We start from the raw sequence: 15,738 nt of genomic DNA on the forward strand, positions 1-15,738 counted from the left end.
CTCTCCACCGAAAATCTCATATCGTGTCGATACTTTACCAACTTTTACTCTCCTTAATTCCTCGAAACTCATGGCTAATAAGCTGTCCCGAAACTCGTAGATAACCATTAACTCACACCCTCTCATAATGCTATTGTACATCTCCATGATTCCTTACTTTCATGCTCCTTAACTCTAGTCAACGTTCCCTTAGTGTACTCCCCCTCATTCTTTTCCTTTTACACTCGACAAAATAAATTAACAATTCAACTCCTTATTCGTTCTACCTAACTCTTTAGCGCTTCGGTTACCTTCTCGTTGCTCCAAAACTCAAATCCCATTATTTCATATCAGTACCATCTCACTCTTTCTTACCATGGATCTTCTCCCATCATGCTACTGACTCACACTTGCTACTAATCTATCCATAAAATCAACGTTTACTGTTCAATCAATTGCATCTCCCTTTTACATCTCTAGAAATCAAAATTCATTTCATACAGTTAATTGCCCAAGAAAATTACACACTAGGCTCACCTCTTAATAATCCAAATTCCCAAATCAGTCACTATCTACAAATCCACATCGCGGCGTAACTCAATCTAAGTTCATTATACACCATTCTTCTTCATCCCTTTACAACGACATTCCATCACATACATTTTTGACAAACACATTCCTAACCATCTGTAACACCCCCATACTCCAAGTGCCTTACCAGGACCACTCAGTTATAAGGATGCCACCATCTCGGTTACCCGAGGCATGATATTCATAAGACAATAACGAAACAACTTTAAAAGTAAATAAAGTTTAAAGTGATTACATAGCAATTCCAAACTGATAAAACGAAATACAAGATTCTCAGACGGTCTACTGCTAAAACTATCAAAGTTATAAAATATCGTCTGACACAGCGGAAGACTTCTAACTGCCACGTGATGACTCATCCCAGCTATCCCATACGCGTCATATCATACCTACTCAATAACTGCTCACCACCTCCGAATGGATCACCACAGTTTTTAAAACATTTAAACGGGGTCAGTACTAATCACACAATTTATATAATCAACAATAAGATAAACAGACAGCTTAACCGTCACACACACACACAACCACGCCAATCCCAACAATCTCAATCACCGATCGTCCCCTTTGGACCACTACGCGATGGGGGACCGCAGCCGTACCCACCAAATCCCCGCTCCTCATAATGAGCGATAACCCTGTCCATTAATGTGCACATCCCCTTCCGTGGCGGGTTCCACGAAGGGCGAAACTAGGGCGTGAAGCCACTCCCGCAAGTGACCCCACTCAGCCGAGGACACGCCTCGAGAACCAAAGACAAACAATCACAATCACAGCCGTCACAATACAATTACGATATTAAACAATCAATCTCAACACATCAACAATCATCCCATTATGGGACTAAATGCGAAGTACGAAATCCTACCCGGAAAGCACAACTATCGACGGTCTCTCTACAAATTTGTATCAAAAAGCTTCTTCTACGAAACCTCCTCCTATCATACAACATACAAATGCTACCAAATCACAAACTACTCAAAAACCCCCAAATCCCTAGATTAGGGTTTAACCAATTTAAAGGAAAGACAACAAAAAGGGTACATAGATCTTACCCTTGACGCAAGGATCTCAACGGTATAACAAACGATGAAAACCGACCTTCCAAACTCCGGGATTTGCTAACAGTGCGATTAAGATGATGAACGTACTTGCTTTCTCTCTTTGACAGTAAATTAGGTTTTGCAAAAGTGTTTAGAATGATGACGGAAAAGGTTATATATCTTAATCGCATAATTAACAAAACCCGAGAAATAACTCCCCGTAAACCGGCTACTCGATCGAGTAGCTAAGGTACTCGATCGAGTATCCTAGTTACTCGATCGAGTACCCAACAGGTCAGAAACTATTTTAAAACGCAACTCTGCCTTACTCGACAGAGTAAGGCCTACTCGATAGAGTACCCAAAGACTCATAAATACGGAGTATTACAGTCTTCCCTCCTTAAAAAGAACTTCGTCCCCGAAGTTCAACCCATACTCAAAAACAAACATACTAACTCGATCAAGACACAACAACGTGACTAAGAACTCAAAACAAAACTCCAACCCAAACATGAACTCGTAATATCAACTCCACTAACTATTCCTACCTCCACAACATGGCTCACGATATCGTATCGACTCCATTATATTTCTCTCAACACTAACTCCATACACTACCAACTAGCTCCGTAATACATCATCCAGAGCCAATCCAATATCAAAATACCCCTAACATCAAACGGAATGTTACATTCTACCACCCTTAAAAGGAACTTCGTCCTGGAAGTTTACTTACACTCATAAACATCATCATGCCACTATCAAAACTCTCGAACTCCTAAACATCACACTACTACAAGCACGGCCTTGGCCTTTTAACAACATCAACCTCAAAACAAATCCCTCCTTTACGCTATGCTAACACTATACTTCCAATTATTTTACAACATGCACAACCATGAAACTCACTTTTATCGCATCCTACTCCTCTTAAGACAAATGTTACGTCCTCGTTACTCACTAATATTAAATCCTTAGTTAAATCATCTCATCATCCTCATCACCACCACATGTCAAAGATAACCGCCTATAACATCATTTCGATAACCGTTCCTATTTCCAAGGCTATCTTACTTAAACAGTTCTCATACTTCAATTCACTCTGCACTCCATCTAACTAATACCGCAAAACCCTTAGCATAACCAATACTCCAACTCTTCCACATTACCGCAACATGACATACCTCTCTATATAGACTATATAAAACTTCTATTGCCAAAAGCATAACTCACGATCCACAGGTGTTACGTACACTCACACAAGATCCTCAAGTTCTTTTCTTTCATCACTGCAAAACTCATACATGACTTAACAAGACACTAAATCCAAAAACCCTTCCCTCACTGGCCCAATGAAAGATTAAAACCACCTGCAGCTTTCAGATCATTACCACACATGTTCTACGAATCAGTTGCCATGACTATGTGCACCGATGTCTCATCTACAACAAGGTCAAATGTTTTGTACAACCTCTTACAACTGTGCCCTATCAACAGAAAATCACTATACCATCATAACAACAAAACATACACAACTTTCTCCCATATCATACTCTACCCTCACACCCAAGTTGAAACTGGTAAGAAACATCAACAAACAAAACAACAGTCTACATGTTCAACCAAAACTCACAAAGAACAACAGCAAACAAAACAACAATCTATGTATAACTGGTATGCACTTTCGAAAACTCGTATCATAATCATCCCGCCTACTCCATCGCAACCGGTGACGGCATCACAACACCGTCACCAACAACCGCACCACAGTGCGAAAATACCCGCATCACAACACGAAGTACCGTGCCCGAATCACCACCCGAGGCACCACAACCGCACCGATAGACATCACAACTTACTCAAACCCATAAACACTGACTCAACATAACTTCTCAGACAAGAAAAACTTACTCACATCCACTTTATTAAATCACAACGCAACATATTTTATGGATAAACAGATAAACACCTCATGAACATCATCTCTACCATTTCACGGAATACGCATGTGTTATCAATACACATAAAATTATAACTAGCCATGCCAAATCAATCAAATTATTACCTTTTTAGCCTCATTCCATCAGATTGTCGTACCCTACATATATCACAAACATTCATATAACATCTTTATAACTATCACATCATACCGCTTCTCGTGAGGTCAGAACCTCACACAAACATTTATACACATCATAGACCCATAATCACATCAAACTAGTCAATCCTGATCACGTAAGTTACCACTCGATAAAGGTTACCTATCGCCCGAGCTTAACTCATATGCCCTTCATAACATATTTTCCCATTCGCATAACCATCACCTCATGCCATACCATTAATATTCAACCACTAGCGCTCGCCTCATATAACCACATCTTGTACTCCCTTACAACCATACATATCAATCCGGCCTTTGTAAAATCAACCTCTCTAGATTCTTTGTCTTTCTTATCTATCATCACCCTTAACCACTAGTGACAACACCTCAATACCACCACTGCTCGTATATCAAACCTCTTACACTCATATCAAAACAACACGGTTTTTCTCCTATCTTTTGTTAACATCCCCAAATAAAGAACATCAAACCCATCAACAAAATTACCTCAACATTATTCCCAATACTATCTTAATTGTATCGTCATCTAACTTTCCACCAAAAATCTCATATCGTGTAAATACTCCACCAACTCTTACTCCCTTAATTCCTCGAAACTCATTATTAATCATGTTGTCCTGAAGCTCCCATATAACCATTAACTAACATCCTCATGATAATATCATACATTTCGATGATTCCTTACCTTTATATCACATAACTCGGGTGAAAATTTTCCTTAGCTTACTTTTTACTCTTCTTTTCTCTTCACATTCAACAATATCATTTAATAGTTCAACTCCTTATTACTTCTATCTAATTATTTAGTGCTCCAGTTACCTTCTCATTCCGCCAAAGCTCAAATCCCATTAATTCATGTCGATATCATCTCACTCTTTCTTACCATGGATCTTCTCTTATTATGCTATAGCTCACACTTGTCACTAACCTATCCATAAAATCATCGTTCACTGTTTAAACAACTTCATTTCATGCCGTTAAATGCCCAAAGAAATCACACGTAGTTTCACCGCTTAATAAACCAAATCTCCCAAACTCACTCACTGTCTACAAATCCACCTCGCAACATGTCTCCATAAAGTTCACTATATACCACTCTTCTCAACCCCTTTAAAACGAACTTTCACTACATATATTCTTGACCCACACGACTCCTAACCATCTCACTCCATAATTCTTTACACATCTCAAGTTGCCACTATCCAAACCTTCCTTTCAATCTTTTCATTCTCACGTTCCTTAGACCCACATCATCCCTTACCCACTTTCACTTACTTTTACATCACTCAATTTCGCGAATAAATCACTCACCACGTCTTACCAAAACTTGCACCATGCCTCAATCAGCTCATCCATATTCTTTTTCTTTTTCCACTTCTCAGCACAACCACATATAGCTCATCTCCTCCCACCAAACTCATACTCACCATAAGGTGCCACTCACCACCCCATAAGATTGGGTAACTTACGTATCAAGACCAACTTACATGTAAAACAATGCATAAAGAAGTAAAATAACAACTTTGAATTAAACATAATATGCAACGAATGTCAAAAGATAAGCATATGACCCAAAACAGGGGTCACTAGATCGAAGCCGGCCACTCGATCGAGTAAGGGACTTACTCGATCGAGTAGGTGAAGATCAGAAGCACGTAAAACAAATCACCAGGGCTACTCGATCGAGTAACTAACGTACTCGATCGAGTTCCCCCTTACTCGATCGAGTACAAGGATACTCGATCGAGTACCCCAATTCTCATCACTGTCCAGTTTTCTTAATACAGTCATAACTCACTCATTACTTGGTCGTTTTGGGCGTGTGACCTATCGTTAGAATCGTAAAAGGACAAGCTATCACCTCCAATTGGAATCACATCAAAATCATTTATGCATCTCAAGTTATAACAGTTTAAAGACAACCTCTTTATAATCGAAAAACACAACTACTTGATTTTACTTCCAAACAACTTAAACAACAACCAAGCAAACAAAACCAGTCCAAAACTCATAAAACCAGTATTCATAATCATATGTTACTATTTTCAAAAGCCAAGCAACAACATTAATCATGCACACAGATTATTTAACTTGTCAATCACGATTTACCACATGCTTTTATTTTATAACTTTACGTACACAATAACATAATATACAACATAAAATCCCCTATTCACATGTTACAAACATTGCCATATTATTAAAATCCATTACCCACAAAAATATGTTCCACACATGAATTTCATATTTTTTATGCAATTACTTACTTAATCTCTTCCAACCAATTCATTATTACAGCTACACACTTCTTACCACATATACACATGAACAATAGTGGACAAGTACATAAACTTATCATGCAACCTTATGCAAACCAAATATACGTATACGACACAACATTCTTATGCACATGTTATTATTATGCCACATTATGAATCATCCATCCTGCAACATCATCATTCATCACATATTATCACATATGAACTACTTCCATTTTCTACCACATCATTCATCATTCTCATATACTTTTCCTACAATTCAAAACAACATTGTAAACCAACTATCATGCTTTCAATCAATAGCTTACGAAATCACATCATCACCATCTTTTCTACACATTCCCCATTCTCCACATACATACATCCACCGATTCATGCCACACATCACCATATAGGTACACAATTCACAAGATAAACACATAGCGATCCCGACTCATATCCCATGGTGACCGGTTCAAAATTGTAGGGCGAGTTCGCGACTTTAGGACGTCTCCCAAGCCTTTGCATTAGCTCCTACAACCTTTACCCCGGGTTCATTTTAATTGACTCCCTATATTCATTAAATTCATTGGTTACGGGTTTCGGGATCGTCGCTCGATACCATTTGTAACACCCCCATACTCCAAGTGCCTTACCAGGACCACTCAGTTATAAGGATGCCACCATCTCGGTTACCCGAGGCATGATATTCATAAGACAATAACGAAACAACTTTAAAAGTAAATAAAGTTTAAAGTGATTACATAGCAATTCCAAACTGATAAAAAGAAATACAAGATTCTCGGACGGGTCTCTGCTAAAACTATCAAAGTTACAAAAATATCGTCGACACAACGGAAGACTTCTAAGCGCCACGTGATGACTCATCCGACTATCCCATATACGTCATATCATACCGCTCAATAATCGCTCACCACCCCCGAATGGATCACCACGGTTTTTAAAACATTTAAACGGGTCGATACTAATCACACAATTTATATAATCAACAATAAGATAAACAGATGAGCTTAACCGTCACACACACACAACCACGCCAATCCCAACAATCTCAATCACCGATCGTCCACTTTGGACTAGCCCGCGATGGGGGACCGCAGCCGTACCCACCAAATCCCCCCTCCTCATAATGAGGGATAACCCTGTCCATTAATGTGCACATCCCCTTCCGTGGCGGGTTCCACGAAGGGCGAAACTAGGGCGTGAAGCCACTCCCGCAAGTGACCCCACTCAGCCGAGGACACGCCTCGAGAACCAAAGACAAACAATCACAATCACAGCCGTCACAATACAATTACGATATTAAACAATCAATCTCAACACATCAACAATCATCCCATTATGGGACTAATACTGAGTAGGAAATCCTACCTGGAAAGCACAACTATCAGACGGTCTCTACAGCTGTATCAAAAAGCTTCTTCTACGAAACCTCCTCCTAACATACAACATACAAATGCTACCAAATCACAAACTACTCAAAAACCCCCAAATCCCTAGATTAGGGTTTAACCAATTTAAAGGATAGACAACAAAAAGGGTACATAGATCTTAACCTTGACGCAAGGATCTCAACGGTATAACAAACGATGAAAACCGACCTTCCAAACTCCGGGATTTGCTAACAATGCGATTAAGATGATGAACGTACTTGCTTTCTCTCTTTGACAGTAAATTAGGTTTTGCAATAGTGTTTAGAATGATGACGGAAAAGGTTATATATCTTAATCGCATAATTAACAAAACCCGAGAAATAACTCCCAAAAGGCTACTCGATCGAGTAGCTAAGGTACTCGATCGAGTGCCCCCTTACTCGATCGAGTATCCTAGTTACTCGATCGAGTACCCAACAGGTCAGAAACTATTTTAAAACGCAACTCACCCTTACTCGACAGAGTAAGGCCTACTCGATAGAGTACCCAAAGACTCATAAATACAGAGTATTACAGTCTTCCCTCCTTAAAAAGAACTTCGTCCCCGAAGTTCAACCCATACTCAAAAACAAACATACTAACTTGATCAAGACACAACAACGTGACTAAGAACTCAAAACAAAACTCCAACCCAAACATGAACTCGTAATACCAACTCCACTAACTATTCCTACCTCCACAACATGGCTCACGATATCGTATCGACTCCATTATATCTCTCTCAACACTAACTCCATACACTACCAACTAGCTCTGTAATACATCATCCAGAGCCAATCCAATATCAAAATACCCCTAACATCAAACGGAATGTTACACCATCTCTCTCCATAAATCCTTACATATCTCAATTTGCCACTATTCGCATCCCTCATCTCAATCATTTCATTCTCACATTCCTTACACTTACATCACCCCTTGCCCATATACACTTACCTTACGTGACCCAAACTCGCAATTATATAACTCAATGAGCTCATCAATCTTCCTTTTTTTTTCACTATCCATCACAACGACATATAACTCATGTCCTTCCCATCAAACTCATACCCACCATAAGGTGCCACTACTTACGTTATAAGATTGGGTAACTTACGCATTAATACCAAAACCCATGTAAAACAATGCATAAAGAAGCAAAAGAACACCCTTCAATTAAACATAATATGCGACGAAGTCAAAAGATAAGCATATGACCCAAAACAGGGGTCACTAGATCGAGTGCAGCTTGCTCGATCGAGTAGCTGAAGGTCAGAAGCATGTATAAGAAATTACCAGGGTTACTCGATCGAGTAACAAGAGGTGCACTCGATCGAGTAAGGGCCACTCGATCGAGTACCCTACGCAGTTCCCAGCGCTGTCCAATTTTCGTAAAACGGTTATATCTCACTCGTTTCTTGGTCATTTTGGGCGTGTGACCTATCGTTAGAATCGTAAAAGAACAAGCTATCACCTCCAATAGGAATCACATCAAAATCATATATACATATCAATTTATAATAGTTTAAAGAGAACTTCGCTGTCATCGGACAACATAACAATTAGATTCTTTCTTCCAAACAACTTAAACAACAACAAAGTAGATAAAAACAACTCAAAACTCGTAAAACCAGTATTCCTAATCACATGTTGCTATCTTCAAAAGCCAAGCAACAACATCCATCATGAACATATATTATTTAACTTGTCAATCATGTATTACCCACATACTTTTATTCCATAGCTTTATGTACAACAATAACATAATATACGACATAAAATCCCCTATTCACATGTTACTAACATAGCAAAAGTATAAAATCCACTTCCATCACATAAACATGTTCTCCACATGAATTTCATATTCTCATGCAATTCCTTACTTCATCTTTTCAAACTAATTCATAGATCATATTCATACAATTTATTCATCCAATCATATGCATACAAACAATAGTAACTAGCAGCGATCCCAACCACAATTCATGTTATCATAAACAATTACCTTCATCTTTTCCACCGCACCTCCATTCAACTACCTAACACCCATCCATCCAACATATTCATACAACACATAATTCAATATGTACGCAATCGGACATTAACAAGCACATAGCGATCCCATAACACCCCATAGTGACCGGTTTAAAGTTGTAGGGAGAGTTCGCGACTTTAGGACGTCTCCAAAGTCTTTGCATTAGCTACTAACAACTTCTACCCGGGTTCATTTTAATTTGACTCTCTATATTCATTAGGCTCATTAGTTACAGGTTCCAAAATCGTCGCTCTGATATAACTTTGTAACACCCCCATACTCCAAGTGCCTTACCAGGACCACCTAAAGCATGGGAATGCTACCATATCGGTTACACGAGGCAATGAATATCAAATATACTATAAAAGAACGTACTTTAATTAAATAGTTTAAGTGAATACATCAAAACCAAAAAACTGTAAAGTATGATACAACCGTTCCAAAACCAAAACTAACTAATGCAAATACAATGTTCGACATAACAGCGGAACACTTCTAATAGACTCGTGGCGACACATGCCCAGCTATCCCTTGCGCATCCAAATCATACCTGCTCAATAACTGCTCACCACCCCCGAATGGATCACCACAGTTTTCAAAACATTTAAACGGGGTCAGTTACTGATTACACAATATAAGATAAAACAATATCAACAGTATAAGAAGTAGAAACACTCACTCAACTTATGAAACCTAACAAAAAAAAGGATGAGAGAGAAAGTTAGAGAGAAGTTTCTCCTTTAATTTTCTAGGGTTTCTGGTTTTGATTGCAATGGCTCGAACTAAGAAATTCAATAACAATCCTTCAACTTCATCTAATCAAAAATCAAAAAAAGATAGTGTTAATAAAGGAAAAGGGAAATCGATTGCGAGACATCTTCGGTTCTCATCTCTTGATTTTGAGTCGGACTTAGACTCTATTATTGAGGAGGACGAATTTCAGGATGTGCAGGAAGAGGAGCCACAGCAGATTCCTTCAGCTCCACCGCTTCTCCGTCTCCTAAAAGAGGATGTTGCTGGTGAGATTTCCTACTGGTCAACTTCTGTTTATTGTTACATCTTAGGTGCAAATTCCCCTAGTAATGTGATTAGTGGGTTTGTTAAGAGGGTGTGGCCTTCAAATGGGGTTGATAAGGTTTCTTTCCTGCCGAATGGACTCTTTTTGGTGCGTTTTAAGACGAAGGAACAACAACAGGCTGTGTTGAGTAATGGACATCTTAAGTTTGATAATAAACCAGTAATAATTAAAGAGTGGAAGCCTGAGGAGGAATTGCTGAAACATGATGTTTCGAAAATTCCGCTGTGGGTGAAACTTTATGGACTGGATATCAAGTTTTGGGGTGTGAATTGCTTGAAGAAAAATTGTGGTCATGTAGGTCAATACATTAAATGTGATGATGCTACTAAAAATAGGGATTTCATGGGGTATGCTCGCATTATGGTGGAGGTGCAGATAGGTCAGCAGTTCCCCACAGAAATCAGTTCCATTGATGAGAATGGTAAACAACATGGGGTTAGGGTGGTCTATGATTGGTTACCTACGACCTGCACTGTTTGCAAGGGTATGGGGCATACTTCTGAGGTGTGTAGGAAGGGAGGAGCTATAGGTACCAGGAAGGAATGGAGGCCTAAGCCTGCTAGGAAACCTGTCCAAGCTGCTCCAGTTCAACCAAAGAAGGTGCACCAACCCAGGCAGCAGGCTAAGCCAAGAGCCCAACCTCCTGTTCAGAAACAACCAGTTGTGAATGAGCAGACAAGGGTGGTTCCTATCACCCCTGTTGTGCAGAGGAGTGATGTCCCTCCTATCAGTTCTAGGGAGCCTGAATTGGAGCACTCAATGCCAAGACGGTTTCTTACTAGAATGATGAGGAGTAGTACAGGTGAAAGAAGAATGTTTACCCCCAGAGGAATGTCTTTTATGGAGTCTCTGACTTTATCTCTTCAGAAAACTAGGGCTGAATTAGTGGAGAGGGTGCTGTATGAAAAAAGAGAATGTAGTTCCCTTCCATCTGATAATGGGTAGCTGTGGTTTTTGGAACATTCGAGGGTTGAATAGTAGTAGTAAGCAGAATGAAATAAAGTGGTTTCTCAAGCATAATAACATAGGTCTCTTTGGCTTGTTGGAAACTAAAATAAAGAGTAGGAACTGGAATAAAGTTAGGAATAACTTATGTGATGACTGGGCTATTTGCACCAACAGACTTAGCTCTGGAGGAGATAGAATTTGGATGATTTGGGATCCCACAAGATTTGTTGTGAATGTGTTGGATGTAACTGCTCAAAGTTTACATTCTGAAGTGTTTGATAAAATTAGGCAGAAGAAGTTTTGGTATACCATGGTGTATGGGTTCAACCATATGTCTGAGAGGGGCAGTCTTTGGCAGTCACTGAGGTCTTACCATAACACTGTGAATGGCTCTTGGATGGTGGGTGGTGACTTTAACTCTATCATGGCTGTTGATGAGAGGATTGGAGGTGCCCCTGTCACTAGGGCAGAAATGAGAGATATGAGTTTGGCTATCCAGGAGTGTGAGCTCCATGATATGAATGGTTATGGATCTTTTTTCACCTGGAACAACAAACATGAGTTTGAAGGCAAAGTTTACAGCAGGATTGATCGTGTATTCATTAATGATGAGTGGTTACTTGAGTTCCCTGAGAGTAATGCCCACTTTCTCCCTGAGGGCCTCTTTGACCATTGTCCCTGCCTAGTGAGTTTTGAGGTACTCAAATCAAGGAAGAGAATGCCATTTAAATACTTTAATATGTGGTCTCAAGCTCCTGAATTTAAGGACTTGGTCCACAAGGGTTGGGCTCAGTATGTTCAAGGAACGGCTATGTTTAGAGTGGTGACAAAATTAAAACAGTTGAAGAGGAGTTTGAGGCAGCTTAATTCTGAACAATTTAGTGACATTGAGAATCTTGCTAAGGTCACTGAGTTATCTCTTGAGCACTTACAGGAGCAGTTAAGGAGTGACCCTTTGAATGAAGGTTTATGTACTGCTATGAAAGCATGTGCAACAGAGGTGGAATTTCTGAACACTGCCAAACTGGATTATCTTAGACAAAAGTCTAAGGCTAATTGGATGAAAGAAGGGGATGTAAACTCTAAGTTCTTCCACTCTAGCATTAAGAGAAGGAGGGCAAAGAATAGAGTTTATCAGGTGAAGGATATGAGAGGGGTTCTATGCTCTACTGAAGAAACCATAAAAGGCGCATTTGAGGAGTTTTACATCTCTTTACTGGGGACTTCAAATCCTGTCTCACCTGTGAAGGTGAATATTGTCCAGCAGGGTAAATGTTTACAGAGTTCCCACTATGATTTGCTTCTGGCACCAGTCACTTGTGAAGAAGTTCGTGCTGCTATGTTTACCATCCCAGGCACCAAAGCACCTGGGCCTGATGGCTATAGCAGCCAGTTCTATAAAGACAGCTGGGAGATTGTGGGGGCAGAAGTCACTGAGGCTATTCAGAGAGTGTTCCAGACAGGGCAACTCCTGAAGCAATGCAATAATACCATCATTACTCTTGTCCCTAAAACTGCTGTTCCTGAAACTGTTTTGCAATATCGACCCACAGCCTGTTGCAACACCCTCTATAAATGTTTATCAAAAGTAATTTGTGATAGGCTAAGTAAGGTCCTTCCTGATGTCATCAGTTCTGCTCAGGGTGCTTTCATAAAAGGAAGGGACATTGTGGGGATTATTTTGATATGCCAGGACCTGATAAGGTTGTATAAACGCAAATCCTGTTCTCCTAGGTTGCTGATGAAGCTTGATTTACAAAAGGCCTACGACTCTATTGAATGGTCTTTTGTAGAGGAAATGTTGAAGGCTATGAGTTTTCCTGAGAAAATGGTAACTATTATTATGCAATGTGTTACCACTCCTTCCTATTCTATAGCTTTAAATGGTGAAGTGTTTGGGTTCTTTAAAGGGCAAAGGGGACTAAGGCAAGGTGATCCCCTTTCTCCTCTCCTTTTCACTATTTGTCTTGATTACCTTAGTAGGATTCTGGAGGTGACTCAGAAGCACAATCTTTTTCGTTTCCATCCACTCTGCCAAAGAATAGGGATCTCCCACCTTTGCTTTGCTGACGATTTGATCCTTTTCTGCAAAGGGGGGAGGGCTCCTATTGAGCTTTTGCTGAAAGCATTTCAGCTCTTTTCTAGAGCAACTGGACTCATTATGAATGCTTCTAAGTCCAACTTTTATTGTAATGGTATGGATGAGGGCTTGGTTCAAGAGTTGGAAGTGACTACTGGTATGAAGAAGGGACAAGTTCCCTTTAAATATTTAGGGGTCAGTGTATCCCCTAAGAGACTTTCTGTTCTGGACTGTGATTGTTTGGTGGACAAGGTGACTGATAGAATTAGGGCTATGGGTTCTAAGCACCTGTCATATGCAGGGAGGGCCATTCTCATCAAGTCTATCTTCAGTACTTTGCATAATTATTGGGCTAGAATTTTTATTCTACCCAAAACAGTCCTAAGGAAGATTGAGGCAATATGCAGAGAGTTTTTGTGGCATGGTAAAGAAGCCAGGGACAGTCCCTCTTTGGTTGCCTGGGAGAAACTTTGTAGACCAAAGAAGAAAGGTGGCCTTGGGTTTCCAAACCTGATCCTATGGAATGTGGCTGCATTAACGAAATATGTGTGGTGGATTGAGAATAAGGAAGATCATCTCTGGGTAAAGTGGGTACATGCAGTGTATATCAAGGATCAACACTGGTATGATTATGAACCTACTCTTAATTCTAGTTGGGCATGGAGAAAGATTTGCCAAACTAAGAATTTAATGAAGCCCTTCCTTACTTCTTCATTGTTTAGTCTGAATGTCAGTTACACTGTTAGGATGGGGTATTCTTGGCTCCTCCCTATGGCTGATAATGTGACATGGTATCCTTGGTCTCAGAACAACTGGATTCCTCCCAAGCATCGTTTTATTGGATGGCTAATGGTTCACCAGCGGCTGCTCACACAAGATAGACTGATTCGAATGAACATCCTACAGAGTAATCTTTGTTTCCTCTGTGGTGTGGCTCCTGAAGATCACCCTCATCTCTTCTTCTTGTGTAAGTACAGCCAGATATGTTGTGAATTGGTGTCTACCTGGTGCAGGTTCTCTATTCCTTTAAAGGACAGTATAGAATGGTGGGTTAATGCACGGTTTAGGTCTCTTTGTCAGAAGAAAATCCTTGGCATTATTCTGGCAGCTTTGATCTATCAGCTGTGGATGTGTAGAAATCGTAGTAGAGTGGAGCTATCTCTTTCTCGTCCTGAGGTGGTTCTTCACTTGGTCCAAAAAGATGTGGTTATGAGGATACACTCGTGTAATTGTAAGATCAAAAATGTCACGGTTCAACAGTGGGTGAATATGATTTGTAGTAACTAAGGATTGTTAGATTATAACTATGCCTTATAATTGTAATGTTTGGAGTATTTGAGCTTTAATGAAAAGTTTACATTTTCCCAAAAAAAAAAAAAAAATATCAACAGTATACATAATCACCCAACTCCGTCACATCACCAATCACCTGAGTAGCCTGAAAGTCTAGTCCTGCCAAATTACGGCTGCAACCAGTAATCCTCACCGCCAGTGGGGGACCGCCGCCGTTCCCACCTAAGCCCCGCTCATCTCATCCGTGCGACAACCCATGTTCCTTAATGTGCACATCCCCTCTGTGGCGGGTTCCACAGAGAGTGAATTAAGGGCGTGAAGCCACTCCCACAAGTGACTCCACTCAGCCGAGAACGCACCTCGCGAACCATAGACAAACAATCACAACCAACTACAGAATCAAAATCACCAATTCCAATACGATATAGACAAATGTTATTAATCAACAACCACCAACAATCAATAAACCAACACATATGTAACCAATAACTGAGTAGGAAAACCTACCTGGAATAAGCAAACACAAGACCGTCACAAGCAGCTAATCAAAAATGCTCTTCTAAGAAATCTCCTCCTATAATCACATATACAATCATGCAATTACTACTAATCCAATCAAACACCCAAAACCTCCAAATCTACCGAATTAGGGTTTAACCAAAATTGATGAAACAACATAAAAATTATACTAGGATCTTACCCACAACGCTACAGACTCAGCGGCGTAAAGAACACTGAATTCCAACGACTCAAGCCATGGGATTTGATAGCAATGCGACGAAGAAGCAGTAACGTAACTTGTTTTTATCTCTTATGAGCTTAGTTCAGGGTAAAAGTGAAAAGAAACTGACGATTTATGTTTTTATATCATTCTCGCA

The sequence above is a fragment of the Silene latifolia genome, chromosome 5 (genome assembly GCF_048544455.1).
Source record: "Silene latifolia isolate original U9 population chromosome 5, ASM4854445v1, whole genome shotgun sequence".
Classification (NCBI taxonomy): Eukaryota; Viridiplantae; Streptophyta; class Magnoliopsida; order Caryophyllales; family Caryophyllaceae; genus Silene; species Silene latifolia.